Genomic DNA, 20585 nt, shown 5'->3' on the forward strand with positions numbered 1-20585 from the left:
CAACACTGAAGAAGAGACAGATTCTGAGTTTACAAGCAAGGAAATACAACACTTTTGCTAAAGATGTTGGCTTCAGGCAGAAAGACTGAAATACTCTATCTCAATATACCACTAACAGCCAGTAAAAGAAAGCATAAACTAGCATTTAACTTTTCAGTCATCAAGTCCCATGTTTCCACAGGAATTATTTGATACAATCATTGGCAGTTTCATCAGAGAATTCCAGGAAGGGGTGGGCATAGAGACAAGTTCCATTTCTCACCCAAACTTGGTATAGTTTAGGACTGAGTAAGACTGGAGGGGCAGCCCTGGGAAATTTGTGCTAGGACTATTGGTGCTGAACTTGGTGGCTGTCAGGGAAGAACATTTTACAAACGCTGATGTTACACGAGACCAATGTAAGTGTGCGGGCCGGGAGCGACCCGGGCCCTTTTCCGTGCTGCACGCGGGCTGTGGCCAGCAGCCCGGGGACGCTGGATCGGAGAGGGAGGGCGACGAGCTGGAATTAGGCACAAACGCTTAGCGGTAGATTTTAAAGATTGTTTACTTACACCGAGATGGTAGTGGTGTAGGCTGGAAAACTTGCTTGAGTTGTGGTTACAGACACACACAACACGGACGGTCACGTGGAGTTTGCCAGGCTCCACGGAACAGAGCTCCGGATGCTCTGCGTGAACGCGCCACCAAAATCGGAATCGGAGATACGTCTTATAAAATTTGCGCTCGAAGACGGGAAGAGGTGGGCGATGGATCAGGTCGCCAAGCTCCTCTGAATCTCACACAGGGTCTCTATTACCCTGCCATGTATCCAGAGTCCCCACGAGATGGATGTGGAGTCCTCTTCAGCTTGGGCGGAAACCGCTCAAGCCTCTTATACGGCTAATAGGCCAATCGTTAGCTGCCACGTGGGAATAATTTAAAACTAGCCAATAGCGGGGAACGAATTTGCATACCGGTGGCAGGAACTCTTTTGCACCGTGCATTTCTCTTGCAACTTGAGCAATGCACTCTGCAAAAGAAGCTGCAGAAAGGCGGGAAACTCATCCCTGCACCGGGGTTTTCCTCTGCAACAGGAAACTCTCCCGTGCAATGAAGCTGCAACTTGGCGGAGATAATTCTGGTGCCAAAGCACACACAAAATCATGCCTTTGGGTCATGACAATAAGAAAAGAGGAAGTTAAGAATTTTTTTCTCTCAACTAGGAAATATGCATGCATGTTAACCGTTGTTTTTAAGAATTAGTGACTTGGATAGAGTTGACATGCAAATTTAGTCAGCTTGCAGAAAATGGAGAATAAAAGATCTCATTGAAGGAGTTGACAAGGTGACTCATTCAAATCGCAAGTAGTCAGTTGCTCTATTTCTACCCCAAAAAGAATTATTTCTGACCTACTTATCACGGCACTGTAGACTTTTCTTTTAGCTCCCCCAGGCTCCCCTTTCCAGAGGCCTTGAATAACAGAATTTGAAACATAGGCCTGACTTTAAGAAGACACAGCCCATTTCCTGTAATGGAACTTTTGTGTGTACCTAAATTTAGGCATATGATAAAGTACTTTGATGAATTAAGACTTTTAATATGAGTTTGGGCACTGGACTCTGATGCATGGCTGATGCCCAACTCTCACTAGTTTATATGAGTATAGAAAAGCTTGGGCTGTGCCAGTCACCAGTTTTTAGATCCAAGTTCTATTTACAGTTCATGGATGTGCACGCTTGAATGCAAGGCAGTGGGCACCAGCTGCTAACACTGAATCATAGAATCATAGAAAAGTAAAGCTGGAAGAAACTTCAGGAGGTCATCTAGTCCAAACCCAGCTCAAGGCAGGAAAAGAGCTGCTGTGACACTAAGTGCTTAATGTGGTAAACTTTAACAGTTGGCCCCAGTGGTTTAGAAGTCCAGGACCAGACAAGCTTAGTAAAGTATTTGATTACGGAATGAGCTGTAGAATTTGCTGGATATATATCTACTGCAGGTAAGAGACAATCTTCATCAGAAGTTCATCTTAGTAGCACAGATGAGGAGTTATTGAATTTTAAAGAACTTTTAGACAATAAAACTAGCGAAAATTTTTCTGAATTGCAGTGACTGTTTTGTGTTTTATAATAGGAAAATAATGGCTGCTTAATAGCAAGTAGTATTGAATAGTAAAAATGTGTGTCACTTATTTACAAGATAAAAGGAATAATATTTTCCCAAGTCTGGTAATTCCTGGTCATTTCAAACTTTGTGATGGATGTAATTTTTACTTTTTTGACAAAGTAAGAACAAATCTAAACTCTGTAAAGAAAAAACACTTCTTATGTCTTTATATTCCTACAACTTTAATAAGGATGCAAGAGTGTACGTGTGGGTAGGCAGACCTCAACTTAACTTCAACTAGTCACTTGGAAGTTTATTTACATGGTTGCTAAATTTGGCTTTATGGCTTATGGAGTTAACCAGTGGTGTTCAACCTCCAATCTATGGGCTGAATATGACCTGGAGAGCCATGTCATCTGGTCCATGGGGCTGGAAATTTGGCATCTGGAGAACAATGACAGAAGTAATTGCTGTGGCAGAACCCAGAGTCACGGCAGCTAACATACCCAGTGCTCCCCCAGCGCCAAATTTCCAGACCTGTAGGGAGCCCCATGGGCAAATGACATGGCCCCATACACCAAATCATGCTGGCACATGGGGCTGGGACAGTGCACGGGGTTGCATCCATGAGCAGATCTGGCTCAAGGGTTCTTCTCCATGGACTGGCTCTGCATCCCTCATCTGACTTATAGGGTCAGGCGGGTTGAGTACCACTGGCTTTAGCTATTAAACATTGAACTTTCAGTGTCACAGAAACTGCATACTTTTAAAATAAACAGCAAGCTAAGAGCAAATCCATGGCATTAGAGAGAACCTTTTATATGAGGGAGGACCAAATTCTACCTGCTTACAGATTTGGTACTCTCCCAGAATTTTGGGAATAGCAGTGGAAAATCTGGTCCTTAGAATTAGTCAGAGGTAGTATGAACTTTAGAAAGTAAAGGTAGGCAGGAATTTTCCAAAAAAACTGTTAGCAATTCATTCAAACCAAACCAGTTTGAGAGAGTGTAATTTCTACCATATGCTCCATAAAAAAAAAAATTAGGGGCAAAAAAATCAAAATTGTAATAATAGCCTAATTTGACATAATCACTCAGCATGATAAAATTCTGTTTTTCACATAGAAAGCTCTTTTTATTTAGAAAAAAAACAGTTACAGAAAAAGGAAAAAAAAGAGCCACAATACTGTGTTTCAAAATCTTGGCAAATCTTCTGGGCTGGGAAAACCGTTTCATACCCGTCTCTGCTAGTGACAACATACAAGTGTCAATATAATTTACAGGATAAGCAGGTCAGAGGGAGGTGTGGCAGGAAAAGAATCACTTTATGAGGAATGTAGGAAGAGGTTATATGCACGTATAAAATACATGAAGCCTCTGACACTTTATATAAAATATTAAGTCCTTTCAGTGCTTTTTCCATTATAATCATCCCCTACCATTCCCTCAGTACATGTACAGACAAAAGCAAACATCTTTACATCTGAATGTCACTTATGCAGTTAGTGCTGAAAAGCTTGAAATTGACCTAGCTTTAATGGAATATGTATCCATTCATCAACATTTAAATACCAGTTTCAGTGATACTTTAGAAATGAGAGAGAGGAATTAGGATACCAACTTTCTATTGGACAACCTAACAGCAGTAAACCTGTGTCAATAGGTTTATCTGTGGATGCACTGTTCCATCCATCACTTCTTCCTATCTTCCAAGCAAGAAGAATTCTGAAATAAACAAGGTTCTTTTAGGAGGACAGAGCAGACAGGCAGGGTGGATTAATTACAGGATGTTCATCCAAGTACCCATCAAAACAAAACACAGCTGGTAAGTCTAATCGTAGTTACCAGCTGTGAGAGTATCTTTCCAAGCCAGTTATTGTGGTGGCAGTGATGCTGAGGTTGGTACTGATTAATGCAAGACTCTTCTACAGGCAGCAGTAGTTTGTGTGGTTCAGAAATGACATACGGCTGCAACTCCTTGGACCCATGATGCCTCAAGGAGTTAATGGTGAAGGGAATGGAGGGGGTATGAGTGTCCACTGTGGATTAGGTTGCAGATTAGATGCTTTCTCATGACAGAAGGCCACACTATACAGAAGGCCAGGTTAGGGCCTCCTACAGACATTCAGGCTAAATACAGAGGTTCAAAAATCCCCTGGTGGAAGTGCTCTATCACACTTTACTTTCACTTAAAGCACTATAAGTTAGAACATGAGCAAACTGAACACGCATTTGTTCAGTGTGTGTCAGGGAGGTGGGGCAAAGGGGGAGGCTCAAAGCCTGCCTGAACTGGCCACTGGGGGAGCTCTTGTACATCTCCCAGGAGGCTTCCACAGTGGCCCCTTTCCCCAGCCCTACCCCACTCTAGCTGGTGACTGTCAGCAGCAGCTGGGGGAGGAGATACCCTGGGCCCCTTACCCCCCTGGCCAGAGACTCCCTTTCCCACCCCCACACCGCCCTGTCAGCTGCAGCTCACAGCTGGCCAGAGGAAGGAGGCAGGGCTAGGATCAGAGGCTGTCACTGTCTCAGGTCAGTGACAGCCCGGTGCTCAGGCAAAGCAAATGAGCTCTGCCCAAAGCTAGAGCTCAGTCCTGGGCAATGCCACCTGGGATGGCAGTGATCATGCGCTAAGTTAACCCTCGGTGAGATCTGGCATAGACATTTCATAAAGTGCTCTATAAATAGAAAATGCTTCAGTGTCATAGTTTCATAGTTGTTAGGAGTTAGAAGGGACCTTACAAATCATTGGGTCCAGCTCCCCTACACTTGAGCAGGAAAGACTGCTGGGTCAGATGGCCCCAGCAAGATGGGCATCAAGATGCTCTTTGAAGACTGCCCAGGTGAATGACTGTACCACCTCTGGGGGGAGCCTGTTCCAAACCCTCGGTACTCAACTTGTAAAGAAGTTTTTCCTTATGTCTAGCCTGAAGCAATCCTCATTCAGCTTGTGCCCATTATTTCTTGTCACAATATTTCATCCACAGACTATTTCTTAGTCTAATATCTCATCCATCAATGGTTAACTTAGAGCACGATTCAACATTTTTAAGGTATTCTAAGAGCTGTGAATGTCTCTTCAGTTACAACTTTAGAGCGTTTCCTGCATGCTTAAAGCATGATAGGTGTAATATCTGTACCTAGCCCAATTTCTCCTGGGAGAGTTCCTGCTCCCCCAGGAGACATCATAAGTTTACAGAAGTTCATGCTTTTTTCCCAGAGTAAAAATGGCTGCTCCAGGCTAAAAATAACCTGGGAACAACTGGGGTTAAATCACTTCCTGGAGAGTTTTTTTCCTGGGAAAGCAAATGTCTGTACGTGCTCACAGCACAGACTGACATGGACAGTCTGGGTTAGTCAGTCTGGGCTACCCTATGCACTGCTGCCACCTATTGCCAGGCAGATTAAAAGATCCTGCATAGCACAATGAGATGTGTGCATGGGGCCTTGTCCCCTGGCTGCACAGTGTCAGGACTGCAAGCTCTCAACTCTTCAGGGCCTCAGCATTCAAACATCTGTACACATGGCTCTGGGCGAGGTTTTCTACCATGAAACAAACCTGAGAAAATTCCCCAGATTATTTGAATGTGTGTACACAGCCTAAGTGATTAATCAAGTCTGCTCCAATATGCTGTAATTACAGTGCATTGGAACAGACTACAGACACATCTACAGGCACCCTAGAAGTCCCTGTAAGAATTCAGAGGAAGGTGGGCCTCAGAGATTCAAGAACTATTGTTTTGGGGTTGGTTTTTTTTGCCTGCTTGGATAGAAATCTCCTATCTTTTTTCATTCCCATAGCATCACTTACAGAGTTGGGGTGACAGCTGTGGTGAGATTGAAATTCATGAGATTTTTGGCAACAGGATCTGGAAAATCTTCTAGAAGTCAGAGTTTCTGGCCATATGTCTGAGATTAGGCAAAAAGCATTCCAGTCTGCTAGCACTAGGTCACTGAGAGAATAGGAAGGGGGGATGATGAAGGAAGACATATGGGCAGCCAGAGTAATGAAGTAGTTTGGAGGATCAACTTAAGGCTGGATCTGAGTTCTGGTCACTAGGTGACCTGCTTCTACCAGCTAGGTTTTAGCAGCGTAGGGGTTGAGATGCTGAATGTGCAGCTGGTATTTCAGTAGCTCTTTCTGTTTCACCTGAACCATATGGGGCATGCTGGTTAGCACTGGGCAGTAAGTTGTTGCTGGCTTATGGTGTAACTCATTAACAAATGTTATCAAAATGTTCCTCTGCTTTCTCCACAAAGCACGAATTGGATGGAAGTTAAGAACAATGTTAATTAAGGTGTGAGTTTCTGGCAGCAATAAGCAAATTGTTTCACATGGGGCAAACCACCCAGTTTAGCTTCTACTTATCATGAGGTAGTGTGGACACACAAAACACTTACTGCATGTCATTGAAGTGTACTACATGTCCCCCTCTCCTCAGGCCTCTTTTTTTTAACTTGGTATAATCTGTTTTGCTGTCCACTCCCTTAGATGCCCTCGAGAATGTTATTGGCAATACTCTTCATCTCCCATCTTTTTTTAAGTTGGATGCCTTCTGTGTTCTCATCTCAATTACAGTTGCATCAGTGCAGGTCCCTTTTTTGAATGCTGTTAGCACTGCTGCCATGCAGTTTGCACTGGTGCAACTCAACCTGTTTTCACACTTTAAATCCAACTTGGGGCAAGGGACAAAATATAGGCAGTTGATTTCTGGAAAAAAAATAGACATTACTGAAGGTGGCTCCCCTATACCTTTGAAGATTACAAACTCGACACAAGAACTAAGTTTCTTTAGTACACAATGTAGTATTGAGAATTTTTCTCTGAATAAAATTTGCATTATGTAAAATCAGGAAAAAACTGTCCTCTTTTAGTATATGAGGTTGCAATTGGTGAACACTGTGCATGATAGGGAATTATTGGATTAATCTAGCTGTTGAAGTAGGGAATTGGGAACAAGGAGATCTTGGTTTCATCCTTAGCTCAGGCAGTATCTCCCTGTGCATTCAAGGGTAAGTCTCTTAGCCTCTCTCAATTTACTTGTATGTAAAATGGGGATTATATCATTTTATCAGAATCATCTTCTAAGACTTTAATTAATTAATGTTTTTAAATTGCTGCAAGATCCTGATGACTAAAATCACCCTATAGACGTACAACATATTTTTACCTTGTCTTATTTGACATTTGTGTCATGTCTCTGAAATATTGTTCTCTGTCAGGTATACAGTGCGCTGATAAAAGAACTCCCTTTAAAGTAGGATCATAAAAATCTCTTCAGAAAAAAAACAATGGTTTAGAAAAGGATTCTGAACTGAGGGAAGGAAGCCAAGTCAAAGAATATTCTTTGTTTCCCCTCTAAAATAATCTTGCCTCTTCTCTTTTCTCATCTCTTTTCTCCCAGATGCAGAAGGAGCCCTCCCCATCTTCTGAGAACATGTAAAAAATAATGAGAGGCTTCTCCCACAATCTCCCTTGAGAGTCTCCTGCTACTGGACCACTCCCCACAGCAATTATATCCAACACCAGGCATTTGATATGGTTTTATTGGAATTACAAAAATGAATGTAGAGTGGTGGACAGTGTTATCTGAGATAGCTTTAAAGGAGCTGCTCAGTTAATGGAAGCAGGCTAGCTCTAGCAGTATGGCTCTTAGTGAGTGCATCTACACAAGATGCTTATTGCGGAGTTGACTAACTAGCTCCACAGTAAATGTCTCGCATCTATGCATGCAGTGCTATTAGGGAGGAGTAAACTAATTAATTCTACAGTGGAATAGTACTTGTAAATACAAGTACTATCCTGCTGCAGAGTTTTTTACTCCACAACATTGCATGTGTAGACACTGACGCGGCTGGCTGGGGCACAAGGGTACTTCAGTGTGGGGGCTGCCTGCTGGCTAGTCCCGTACTGAAGCACCATCATGCCCCAGCCAGCCCCTCTGCAGCACCTTGAGCTTGGTCAGAGCAGCCCCGGGCTGGCAGGCTGACCCCTGGGCCCCCCTGCCAGCTGGGCTTGCTCCAACCCGCCTCAATGTGCTGCGTTCTCAGGTGCACATTTAAATACAGCACCCAGGAAACAATAAACTCCAGGCCAAACTCCTCCAGAGTTTATTGGTTTGAATTAATTGCATGTGTGGATGGTCCCTGTGTGAGGTAATGTAATCTACTTCTTTACTCTGTTTGATGCTGTTCTTGTGAAGCACCAGCTCACTATTACTTCCTTGTATAAGGCAGTGGGAAGACCCAAGAGCAGCAGGAAAGGAAAAAATGCATCTTAGACTTGTCAAGGGAGAAGGTGGTTGATTTCCTGTTAAATGGGAAGTAAGACAGGAAGTGGTTCTGCTCTGAAATTTGGTTCATCACAGACCCTTTTTAACACAGCTCCCCATACTGCTATCCCTAAATGTATTTGATCTAATCTATTCAACCTCTGTACCCCTATATTAATTACCGTGATGTCCAAGTAACTGCCTGCTGTTGTGTTCTGATGGCTTGAAACACCTCAAGGCTGGTCACTATCTTAAAGACTCATGCACATAGATGAAAGACTTTGTCAACATTTTCTCTGTTGATGATGGTATAACTCACTGTTGAGACAGAGAGAGTCCATGCCAACAGTGTTGCTAGCTTCCCAGTTTTATGCACCCCAGGATCTCTACTCAACAATATTTTCAATTTATCACAAATGTTGCATTAACAGTCTCAGGGTTATAGTATTTCAGAAAATAAACTCAGCCAAAGGTAAGATTTAACTAATATTTTTTTAAAACTTCTGTAATTGAACACAGTTACAGAAGATGTTTCTTCTCAGTAATTAAAAAAATGAAATATATTCATTCAGTCCTCATGAATTTGTTGGTGCTACAGTTTATTGATACTGGACTCCCTAAAATGAGTCTATGCCTGGAAATGGGAAATGCCTACAGTTTCTACTGCCATGAGTTAGAATTTCTGGACCCAAAAGAGGAAGGAAGCAAAGACTTTCAAGTGGATGATGTGGAGATAAGGACAGTTTGGCTTTATAAAGAACAAGAATACTGAGAGTGCCGTTGATAACCTAGACCAGGGGTGTGAAACTTACCTGAGGCCCTCAGCATGGAGGCAGCTGCTGTGGCTCCCACAGAGATGGTGACTGCAACTGCAATGGTAGTGTGTCCTGAGTTGTCAAGGGGTCCAGCAGCAGTGGGTCTAGGGCCCAGGGGTGTTGCAAGAGTTGGGGGGGGGGGCTAGGGACCAATGAGGGTTTGGGCGTGGCTACTTGGTTATGGGCATGCCCCCCAACTTCTAGTAGCCTCCTCACACACAGCTCTTGGTCCAAGTAGTGGAGAACCCCCCTGCTCCATGCACAGCTCCAGGTTACCTGGAGAAGGCAGAAGCAGCATAACTACCACTCGCTGATGCTCTTTGGGCATATACTGGAGACCGCTTGTCTGCCATGGGGATGGAAGGAAGGAGAAGTGCAGTTCCCTGTCATAGAATCAAATACTCGTAGAAAAGTAGGGTTGGAAAGGACCTCTGGAAGTCATCTAGTCCAACCCCCTGCTCAAAGCAGAACCATCCCCAACTACATTATCTCACCCATGGCTTTGTCTAGCTGGGTCTTAAAACCTGCCAAGGATGGAGATTCTACCACCTCATTGGGTAACGTTTTCCAGTGCTTTACTACCCTCCTAGTGAAACAATTCTTCCTAATATCTAACCTAAGCTTCCCTTGTTGCAACTTGAGACAATTGTTCATTTATCATCCCTGAGTTGGAGAGCTCACCTTGGAAGTGACTTATTGCTTTCCACCTAGAGATCTAGAATGCTTGTACACTCTTGTTCTTGCCACATTTTCCAGCACTGGATTAGAATGCCTCTCCCTAGCCATAGTTTCAAGTAATCATCTCCTCACAAAAAAAGGCTTTTAGGTCTGCTGGGCTCCCTTGGACTAAATAAATCGGCTTGTTTCGACCACTCCTGTTGTGAAGAGGAATTTCCATACGATTTTCTCTTTCCGGCCTGTGGAGGTATAGGGTGCATCTAAAAGTGCGCATGTATAGGGACACACATTTCTCACAAATATGTGCTGCTGCTATTTGTCCCTGGACATGCTCCTGCACACACACTCTAGTGCGTGGCAGAGTGACCCGGGTCAGATAGAGGAGGCTGGGGCAAGCACCTGTGCTGGGCCCTGCAGCCTTACCTGGGGTCCTGGGGCCTCCTGGGGCAGCAGCAGTGCTGAGCCAGCTGCTCAGAGCCTGGGTGGAAGCCAGAGCATAGCTCTGGTGGACTAGGTTCCCCTTCTGGCAGCACACACTGCTGCTGCCTGCGCCACACCAGTTTTTTCAGTGGTGGGTTGTTGCTTTTTGCCGTGCTGCAAATTAGCAATGCAGCAAATGGGTGCCTGTGCCCCATGTGCAGTTCACAGTGCCTCAAACTGCTTTGAGGCACCACAAGCCACACATGCACACTCAGTGGGATGCACCCATTCACTCTATATTCATATAGAGACTACCAGTTTCATTGACAACTGAAATAGTCAAAGCTTCTAAGGGAGAATGGCAAAAATTGCAATCTGCACATGTGCAATAATATTCAGTTAGTTTTGAGGGTCTTATGAAGCCCTTTTCTTAGGCCATGTGTAGATGAGACAAGAAGCGTGTGTGCATGACACTTTAAAGTGGGCTAAATAATTTTGCACTACTTTTAGTGTTTGCTTGCGTTGGTGGCGCATTAATTCCAGCTGCTGTAGGAAAGTCGGCGGTGTAATGCACCTTAAATGACTTGGGGCACAGCAAACTAAAACTCCTTCAAGGAGTTTTAGTTTGCTGCCCCTACAGCTGAGAAGCGAAGCACCAGGCTTTGTGCAGCTCCACGGCTCTGCAGGAAGCCCTGCAGGCAGCCTGGCAGCAGCCCAGGGAAGCAGGCTCAACCAAGAAAAGTGGCGAGACTGATACACACACACACATATTTTACCCCTGGAGCCTGCCTGGCCCAGTGCTTCCCTCCACGGCTGCAGTGCCTCCCAGGACTGCCCAGGCCGGGTGCCTGTGAGCAGGTGCCGCCTGGGGAGGCCTGCCGCTGCCGTGGAGGGAAACACCAGCCGCCCCTTCCCCCCGCCCTTTAGCCCAGGGACTGCTCCACCCGCTGGCAGCTCGCCCTCCCCTCCCTGCCGGAGAGGCAGGTAAATCAGCGGGGTGTGTGCACGACATAGGGGTTTAATCAGTCCTAAATTGAAGCAGTGTTTTTTAAAACCCACTGCTTCACTTTAGGGCCTCTGTTTCATCTGCACACACCCTTAGGGACCAAACTCATATATTAGCATTGGGTAAGTATAATCACACTAAAGAATGCTTTTACTTTGTTTATGACCACAGAGGGAGAAAAAACTTATAATGAACCAAAATGTTCCTTGTTTGCTGATGAACAAAGAAGAAAAATGCCAGCAATTCATTTAACAGGTCTTTTAAGCTATCATAAGAATTTATAGACACTCATTACATAATAAATTATAGAAATAAAATAGCAGGTGGTATATCTTTCAAACAGTGAATTAAAATTCCTTTTGACAGCATCAAGAAAACAGCTTCCAGATCTGTGCTCGCTGAGTGACTACAACGGAAACAAGTTGTAGTTAAAAAGTGGGAATGTTAATGACAGGCCTATATTGCTGCACTCTGCAAAATGTTGCAAGCATCTCAGCACTAATTGTCATCTTAACAATTTATTTTGCTCCTAGTTATAAAATTGTATAAACTGTTTGAGCTACCATGTATAAAAGTTAGACACTATATATTTTCATCTACTTCAGCAGTTGTCTGTCTGTCTAACACAGTTAGTGTTTCCCGAAACACAAGCCCCTTTGGGTCCTAGTAGGTCTGTTTAAGCAAGCTGTGAAAATATTGATGTATTCGTATTTTTACCTTTTGCCTTTTCGTTGTCTTTCTCCATTTTAATTCTTTTCTCCTCTCTCATCAGTGCCACTAATGTAGCCAAGTTACTTCCTGCCAAGACAATGAGAACCATTCCCTCTGAAGCCAGCATTACTGACACTGCTAACCTTGATTTCCATAAATGATTGAACAGTGTCTCCTGTCTACTGTATAATTTAGGCTGCAGACATCCAGGATCTTCCAATGCTTAGAGAACTTTTAATCTTTCATGTTGCAACCTAACAGTAGCAACCAAGACTGGCACAATGCTCTTTACCTTTTATTCAGATTAGTAGCAGCAATGCCAACATATCTTTTATGAATCAGTACAATTTACTTGTGGTTTTTGTGCCATGAATTTGCCATGGATTATTTTAGTGTAAGGGAGATTTCTGTAGGCTGTACCCTTTCCCTGTCATTGGACAAGTAGTGCTACTAAACTGTTGGGAATTAAAAAGTGTAGAGTTAATCCAGTCATTCATAATGCAGAAGTAATTTAATAGCTTTTACAATAAATAGATTTGTGTTGGCAAGTGTTGTTCTGCTTGTTTTGGGTGTTAGAGCTTTGCTGAGATTAGCTGGATAGGGAATATTTCCCAATGGTGTTAACAACTCAGCCCGCAGTGTTGGTAGAAAGCAAAAGTGCACTGAATTATGTGCTCTTTTAACTTATTAAAGTTATAGTGCAAATGTGTGACAATGGTTTCATTGTAGATCTCTTTCTTTCTCGGGTTGGATTGCACTTGGGACTGATCTTTAGTTCAAAAGTAGAACTATCTGGCTCCAAGCCTGTCCAAATCTCAGGGCCAAATCCTCATCTGCTATTAATCTGTGCAGCTCCATTGGCTTCAGCTGAACCTTGAAAATTTATGCTAGTACAATCTGCCTTCCAGATATCCATCTCGTCCTGAAACTCTCTCTCCAAATCAGCACCATTTGAAATTCAGATAGATTTTACCTTTGTTTTAGAGTAATGTGAAAATCTAACTGAAACTAAAAGCAAATAGTCAGTGCAGTTCATCAGGTATAAAAAGGTTCTTACATTCTCTTTGAAAATTAAATTTTTTATCTGGGCCTAAACCCTGCTACTGTTAGAGGGAGTGGGGAAAGAAAATACTATAGGGAAAAGATTTAAGGAATGCTTTCAATGTTAACAGATATGGGCCATATGCAGACTCTCATATGGGTTAAACTGGTTCAAATCTCTAACACAACTGAAGTTCAGTGTACATAAATCACTTTCAAAATGACCAAAACTAGTTTAAGATAAACCTGGTTGGATGTAGAATTAGACTTAACTGATTTAAGTTAAATCAGTTTATTGAACTTCTGTCCCAGTTCCCCTCCAGATTCAAGTAAACTCTCAGTCCCCGTCCCCCCCATCCCCTGATGCTTTGCACCTTCACAGGGTCGGCAGGCTAGCCTTGGCCCCAGCTGTCTGCTCCAGCTGAGCAGGGAGGCGTGCTCTAGGGCCCCCCAGTTTCTGGAGCCACTGTAGGCATGTAGCTACATATCTGGAATCAAAAGTGAATGTCTGTTCACTTGTTTATTGGTTCATTTTAGACTAATCTGTGAAGAATTAATCAATTCAGACTTAGACTTTTTGAATGTTGGTACTTAACCTTGCAGGCTAATGTTTATAAGGTATTGTTGGACAAATACTTAAAAATAATTGGTGGCAATCACATTTATTTATTTTTTTTGGTTACTGGTATTGTTTAAACTGCAGGTGTAATATATAAAATGACAAGGCTCTTCATCAGAAAGGTTTGCGGTCTTAATTCAAAATCTGGAAAGCATCTTAGTGACGTTAACTGCAGCTGTGCGAGAGTGAAAAGGTCCATCTTCTTAGAATAGCTTGCCCATAATAGGGTCTAAATCAAATAGAGAGTTCCATGATCAATGATAGCACACTGTGTTTCCAAGAGGAGAAAGGGAAATGGTGGACAGATTCTGAAGGCTTCATATTTTTTGGATACCAGCTAATTATAATGATTTTTTGTTTCCTACACCACAGTCTCTGTCTAAAACTGCAGGAAAGAATAGGGGCTCTTTTTATTGAATAAGTGCTTAAATTACAGGAAATAAATATAAAAGTTGTTAGTTTTATGAAATCTGTTGATCATATTTTAATGTGTTATATACGTATGAAAAAGGTTGAGAAGAAGAAGATCCAAGAAGAAGTTTTAAGCCTGATTTTCAAGTGCAAGATGGCCCCTTTACGTCACATTGATAGTAAACAGACAGCGTCAAGTGGCTCACTGTAAAATAGCCTTCCTATAAATGAGAACCAGGCCCTTTATTTACATATTGTAACAGTAAATGTTATAGATCACAAAATGTTTTACAAAGGAAATAGGTATCTTTAACATTATGTTATGCATAGGGAAGCTGACGCATAGAAAGGTCAAATTACTTGCCCAGTATCACCAGCAGACCCAGGAAAAGAACTCAGACATCCTGAGCACATCCAGACAAGTGCTGATATGTGGTGCTGGAGACCCGTCTGTGGTGCCACATGCTGCACGTGCAAACATTTCCTGCGCTGCTACTTTGGAGTGTAGGGGCATTTTTTGACCATGGGAGATGCCACGGTTAGAGAAAAAAAGTGGGGCGTTGCCCCATTTTTTTTGCAGCAGATTTTTTTATACCAGGAGTTCCTGGTATCAAATGTTGGTGCTGCATGCAGCATGGTGAATGGTTGCATGCATGCTGTATGTGGTTTGCAGCTCCTCAAACAGTTTTGAGGTGTGCTCCCTGAGTCCCAGTCTAGTGCTCTATTCATGAGGCCAGGCTGACTCATATAAGCACAGTTAAAAGCCTGACGAAGGGTTTTTGAACCCGAAAGCTTGCTTAATAAATATTCTCCAACTATTTGGGTTGGTCTAATAAAAGATATCAAATTCACTCAAGGAACCTTGTCTGCCTATGATGCTTTTTACACATACAGAAATAACTTGCACCAAAACAAATCCTGTTCTGAGTACTAAAGTGAAGTTATTATGCAAGTGATAAGTGTTCATACTATTTAAAATAAGTTTTCATTTTCAAGGTTGTGAGCAGATGCAGGTTATGAACTATGTAGAGCAAGTCCCCAGCTAGTTCAAATTATCATGACTACATTGATGACTGTGACAAGGTGCATTTCTGAGGTTCTATTGCATTGTGCTTAAAAGCAAGAAATACAGCTTCTAAAGGAAGAGTAGGTGGAACTTACTTCTTAGAAACTTTCCAGCAACCCTTTTTAGGTTGGAAAATGCTGATTAGTGTAAACAAAGACTTCTTGTGGGAATTTGCAAGTTACAATGAATCTTCTACTAAGAAAGTTTTTCTCACCAAAACAAGAAAGTATGTGTGTGTGGCAGAGGAGGACTTAATTCTTAAGACCAGTTTAAGACATAGTGGGCACATCTACACAAAACTTTAATTTTACTGTGGAGCTGCCTAATTAGCTCTGCAATGGTCTCATCATCTACACATGTGGCCCTATTAGTCCACAGTAAACTAATTAACTCTGCCATAAGTAAATACAAGTACTATCCTATGGTGGTGTTATTTAATTGCATGTGTAGTTGCTGGCAGGTCTGGCTAGGGCACAAGGGTGCTTCAGCGCAGGTGCTGCCTCCCAGCTAGCCCTCACACTAAAGCACCCTTGTGCCCCAACCAGCCCCTTTGAAACATGTTGAGCTAAGTCAGAGCAGCCTCAGTCAGGCAATCTGACCCCCCAGTTTCCCTTCCAGCTGGGGCTGCTCTAACATGGCTCAACATGCCATGGTCCTGGGCGCATGTGTAAACACACAGTATGCTCCAGAGTTTATTGCATTGCATTAATTTCATGTGTAGATGAACCCAGTAAGATCAAGTTCAAGTCCTTTCTCTGGCTTATTTCACACTCTGAACTTGAATTTTATTTTCCACATTCCAGATGATGCCCTAACTTCTGGGCTGTTACATACTGGCTACTTGGTAGGGGTGTCTCTCATCTTATGCAGACATCTTTGAAAGGCTTTAGTTTCATTCCAGTTTACAAAGGGAACATTTTTGAAATCTCTAAAACTTTCCTGGCATAGAAAACCTGTTGCTCGCTTGGCTTTAGCCATAAGTTATAGCTTGACACATTTTGTACAGTTTAAGAACATTAAAGAGCACATGTCCAACCCCAGAATTACTGAACAGCATGATAGTGCTGGCTTATTCATCCAGCAAATCACTGTACGTTTTACAGATTTTTCAATGCTTCTGTTTATATCCTTGTCTAAAATCTCTATCCACTGTAAACAACCTTCCCTATAGATATAGATTCCCCTCCCCCAGATCAGACCACATAGCATTATTTTGCACAGGCAACACATCAGAATGCCTGTCAGGGCTGTAAGTGCTGAATAGGCTCCACTGTCTCTAGCACATTGATCATTCTGCTGAGCCAGAGCAAATTTAATTAGTTTATTTTAAAATTCCTCTGCATCCTGCGGGTGGGTAAAATCAATGCAGGCTGGAGCCTCATTTCTACAGAGCTCATTTAATGTAACTAATTACTGCACAGAGGTGAATGGTGTGCTCTACCGAGGATCTGTGCTATAGAATGGAGAAGTCACTTGATATTAATTCACTGTCAGAATTTTATGAAACCTTCCCCTTCAAGATGTAATATTTAGGAAGCAAAACCTGTCAGATGTTTCAGAACAAAGCTAAATACAAATTAAAGTAATTGGTGAAAAACTGTAATTAACACAGCCTGTTGCCAATAACATGGAGCGCGTGTGCACACAAAGCCTACAGTAAAGGTATATTATAAGGCTAAGTCAAGCACTTGAAAATTAGGAAATGCCTGAGTTGCGGTTACCTGTGCAACCTTCATTCAGGTGCTGGTGCATTTGTTTTGATAGTCCTTAATTACCTGATCACATATAATTTTATTTCTATTTTTTCATCATTTTTAACATGGTCCAACCAACATATATCTCTCTACTTTCATTCTTGGAAATGGCTGACATCTTTTGCTGAATCTTAAAAAAAGAAAGAAAGAAAGAATAACCTAAGACAGACATCTGGCCTGGAAGATTTGAATGTAAAAGGCTGAAATTGGGCAATATTTTAAGCAGTTGACATCTGGATTAATAATAGGAAGTGCTGGGAACTATAGGTATGGACACCTCTACCCATAATGTACAAAGTAGGTTCTCAAATGTACATATGGCAGTTCAGTAGCTGACGCCACTGGTGAGCAGTGATAACTTTGGATCCCAGCTACCTGTTGTACTTTAAAAAATCTCCTTTCTGTCCTTTACTCAAAGATCTAGCTAAGAGAATAAGGGAAAGGTATCTATGAAAAAGGTGCACTTGTGGTCCTTTAAACCTGCTAATTATCATGGGGCCAAAACATTTCTTCAAATAAGTAAAAGGGTGTTTGGGGAGTACTACAGATATTGTCATAACCTATTCATCTTAAGCTTGTTAATGGCTACCATTTTACAAGTGAGGAAGGAATAGTTTGAAGAAAAGATTTGAAATAGAGCTCTAGGGCCATATCTTCGGCTGCTGTGAACTGATGCCACCCCATTGCAGTCAGTGAAGCTTTAGAGTTTTACCCCAGCTGAGGTGTGGTCCAGAACATCGGGAAGCAGCCCTCGACCTGTCCCCATTTGACAAAAGGCTTTGGTATCAGCTGGGTTGGCTTCAGACAGGTTCCAGGCTTCTGTATGAGGGCCAGCATGAAGACTGCTCCTTGTTGGCCCCCTGACATCTACATTCAAAGGAGGTGGGCAGAGCAAAGGATCTGAGCTACTATGCCTTGATTGACCAGATTTTAAAAAAATATTAATGAGACCTGATCAGAGCTGTTATGATGCATTTACACTAAATTCAAACTGAGCCAGAATTAAATATATTTGTTTATATTTTTGTACAGGAGCCAGAGAGTCTTCCTGGTTCTTTAACAACTGGACACAGCAGCCTTGAACCTCTACCATCTGTTTAAAAAGGTAAGACTTTTTCACAGGGGGTCTCATGTTTTCACACAAAGGGTAGCTCAACTAAATGGGAGAATTCATGAAAGGAAGTATATTTCATTTTACTGAGCTCATGCCTTTATTCCCCATTCTTTAATTTTATTAAAAACCTTTATATCTTGTTGGTGGGAGCTATCATATCCACAGCAGTCTCAACATATGTCTTCCCTTAGCTTAACAACAACCATATGCATAGCTCTTCTGGAAAAGACATGAGACTGGTTTATTAATAAAGGGAGAGAATACAAAAGAGGTGATAGTGCTACTGTGAGAGGCGCTAATTTGACCCTATCTGGAATACCATAACCAGGAGTTCTGATGAGTCATGCCATTAGGAAGGATATTTGATGACTTGGAAAAGACAGGGTAAGGACAACTGTAACATTACCTGGTCTTCGAAATTTAAAATGATGAGACTAATTAAGAGATCTGGACTTCTCTTTGTCAGAAAAGAGGGAACTTTGAAGAAGTCTGGTTTTTAGAACTATGAAGAAGATTGATAAGCACAGTCTGTGCTGCCCATGTTCTGGGGATAAAACAGAGCTATTTGTTTTCCCATGCTGCTGCCATATCTGATTATTCAGCACAGTTTAAATTACAGGCAAATGTAGTCCTTGCTTACGCTGGCAAATGAGTTCAGAATCCAAAGGGTAAAATATTAAACTTTTAGAACTAGTACATTTGCACTAAGTGGTTCCATGCGAAGGTGAATGCGGAGATCAAATCAGTTTCTCATTGAGACTGGTAGAGCAAAATCTGAGCATGTACTGCCTCACTCCTTGGGTACCTATGAAGAATGCTAAACAGGTTTGGGCAGCACTGGATACCCCTCTGCCAGTACTTCACATAGGTGTAAATGACTGCACCAGATACAGCTCAGTAGAGATTACCTTCATTGGCATTAATGCGGTTTTGCCAGTTTTCAGCAGTTTCCTCAACATAGTTCTTTTGTGAAATCAAATTTAAGAGATTGTTATAGTAATTAATAAAGAGGAAGTAAAAGAAACTATCTACTAGATCACCAGGCAGCAAAGGCAGGTTTGGTTTTGATGAAACCCTCCAACTAGTTTTCTGGCTACAGTTTTGATTTTGCAAACCCAGGAGTGAATTTGGTTTTCAATTGGTGGACTACAGAATTACACAGTATTTACATCTTACAAGTTTTCCCTGATGACTTGTGACTAAAATAATGCCCCTCCATCTCCCTTAAAGTAATCTGCGCCCTGTTTTTCAGGCTGCCAAGAGAATTAAAGATTAAAGAGTAAAAAATGCAAACATCAGCCAGAGCATTAGAAAAATGCAAGTATGGTGGTTGACACTGAAGAGAAAACACTTTAATTGCTTTAATAATATAAGAGCAAATGTCTCACTCACTTTCTCTCTCTTCCTTCTTCCATATATATGCATCTTGTAAAAAGAGACAAACACAAAACCAAACTCAGTTTGCAGAACTATGTAGAAGAACATCCACAAATCTAGAAATTTTCAGAAATGCCAATGAGCAATCCATATCTGCATTTTTTTTTCTGAAACACTCCTGTCCCTACAGGTTTTGAAATCAGAGACCAAACTTGGCCTATCTATGAAGGGTTGCATGAAGCTTCTGCATAAGTACCAGTCACACACACTGCACTCCCCATCCTTTCCTTCTGAGCATATGCCACATGAGACACACCATTAGGGGCCAAGGGAAGCCAGGACACTAGTCCCCACACTCTCTGCACCATCTGGCTTGAGTCACAGCTGCTGCCAGTGCTTCTTGTGGGTCAGTGCCAACATGTGCTTGCCAGGCACGATTTAGTCCTAAATAACATGTAACATTATTTTCATAAGAGCATTTGTTGCATCTCAGGGTATTTTTTGCTAATATGTGAAGGGACACAGTGTGCTACCCCTGAGAAACACAGTAATGAAAGTCCAGCCCAGCAGGATGAATGTATCCTCTGGATTCTAAGCCACCACAGGGCAGAAGCTGCCACCAGCTTATGCCTTAGCTTAGTTCAGTCCCTACCAAGGCTGCCAGTGGGAAACTGAGCAGTGCAGAATCTTCATCAGACTGGGTCTGTGCCAGCATCTGCTGGAGTGGTAAGTGTGCAAGGCTGCTAGCAGTGGTTCTGAATTACTGCAGCAATTTTCCTGTGGACTCTGCAACTCCAGTGTGGCATCTGTACACAAGGATGAAGGCCAGAATTAGCTAGTAAGACTTTAAGTAAAGAATAGGTGGGTGCATGGTCCATATCCTTTGCTTGTTACTTGCAGTCCACCAGAGATAAAATATACCTCCATAATGTATCATTTATGCATGCATTGTCTCTTATACATATAAATATGAAGATGGCTCTTCATGTCCTGCCTCTAACTGATCAAACTAAATTTCTGCTCTGGAATTTAGAAAATAGGTACTTTGAGAATTTCATTGCGTTTTTACTGAATGTAGTGCCAGAGCAGACAGCAATTTTAGTAGTACACAATTTCTTTTAAGAATCTTATGAAACTCTAGCACTTTTTGCTAGATCTAGTTCACTGAACTAGGGTTAAAGAGAAAATAATGCAGCTGTGCCATTTTTACAGCTAAGAATTT

General features: G+C 42.2%; 1 long non-coding RNA gene across 1 annotated transcript in view; it reads left to right on the forward strand.

Moving 5' to 3' along the window:
• LOC112551164 overlaps positions 1-17971 on the forward strand; it is a 131214-nt gene extending 113243 nt beyond the window's left edge. Inside the window, exon 3 of the long non-coding RNA XR_003095358.1 lies at positions 17905-17971. This is a non-coding gene — a long non-coding RNA (uncharacterized LOC112551164). The remainder of the gene's footprint in view (positions 1-17904) is intronic.
• The last annotated feature ends 2614 nt before the right edge of the window (positions 17972-20585 follow it).

The sequence above is a fragment of the Alligator sinensis genome, unplaced genomic scaffold (assembly GCF_000455745.1).
Source record: "Alligator sinensis unplaced genomic scaffold, ASM45574v1 scaffold699_1, whole genome shotgun sequence".
NCBI classification, from domain to species: domain Eukaryota; kingdom Metazoa; phylum Chordata; order Crocodylia; family Alligatoridae; genus Alligator; species Alligator sinensis.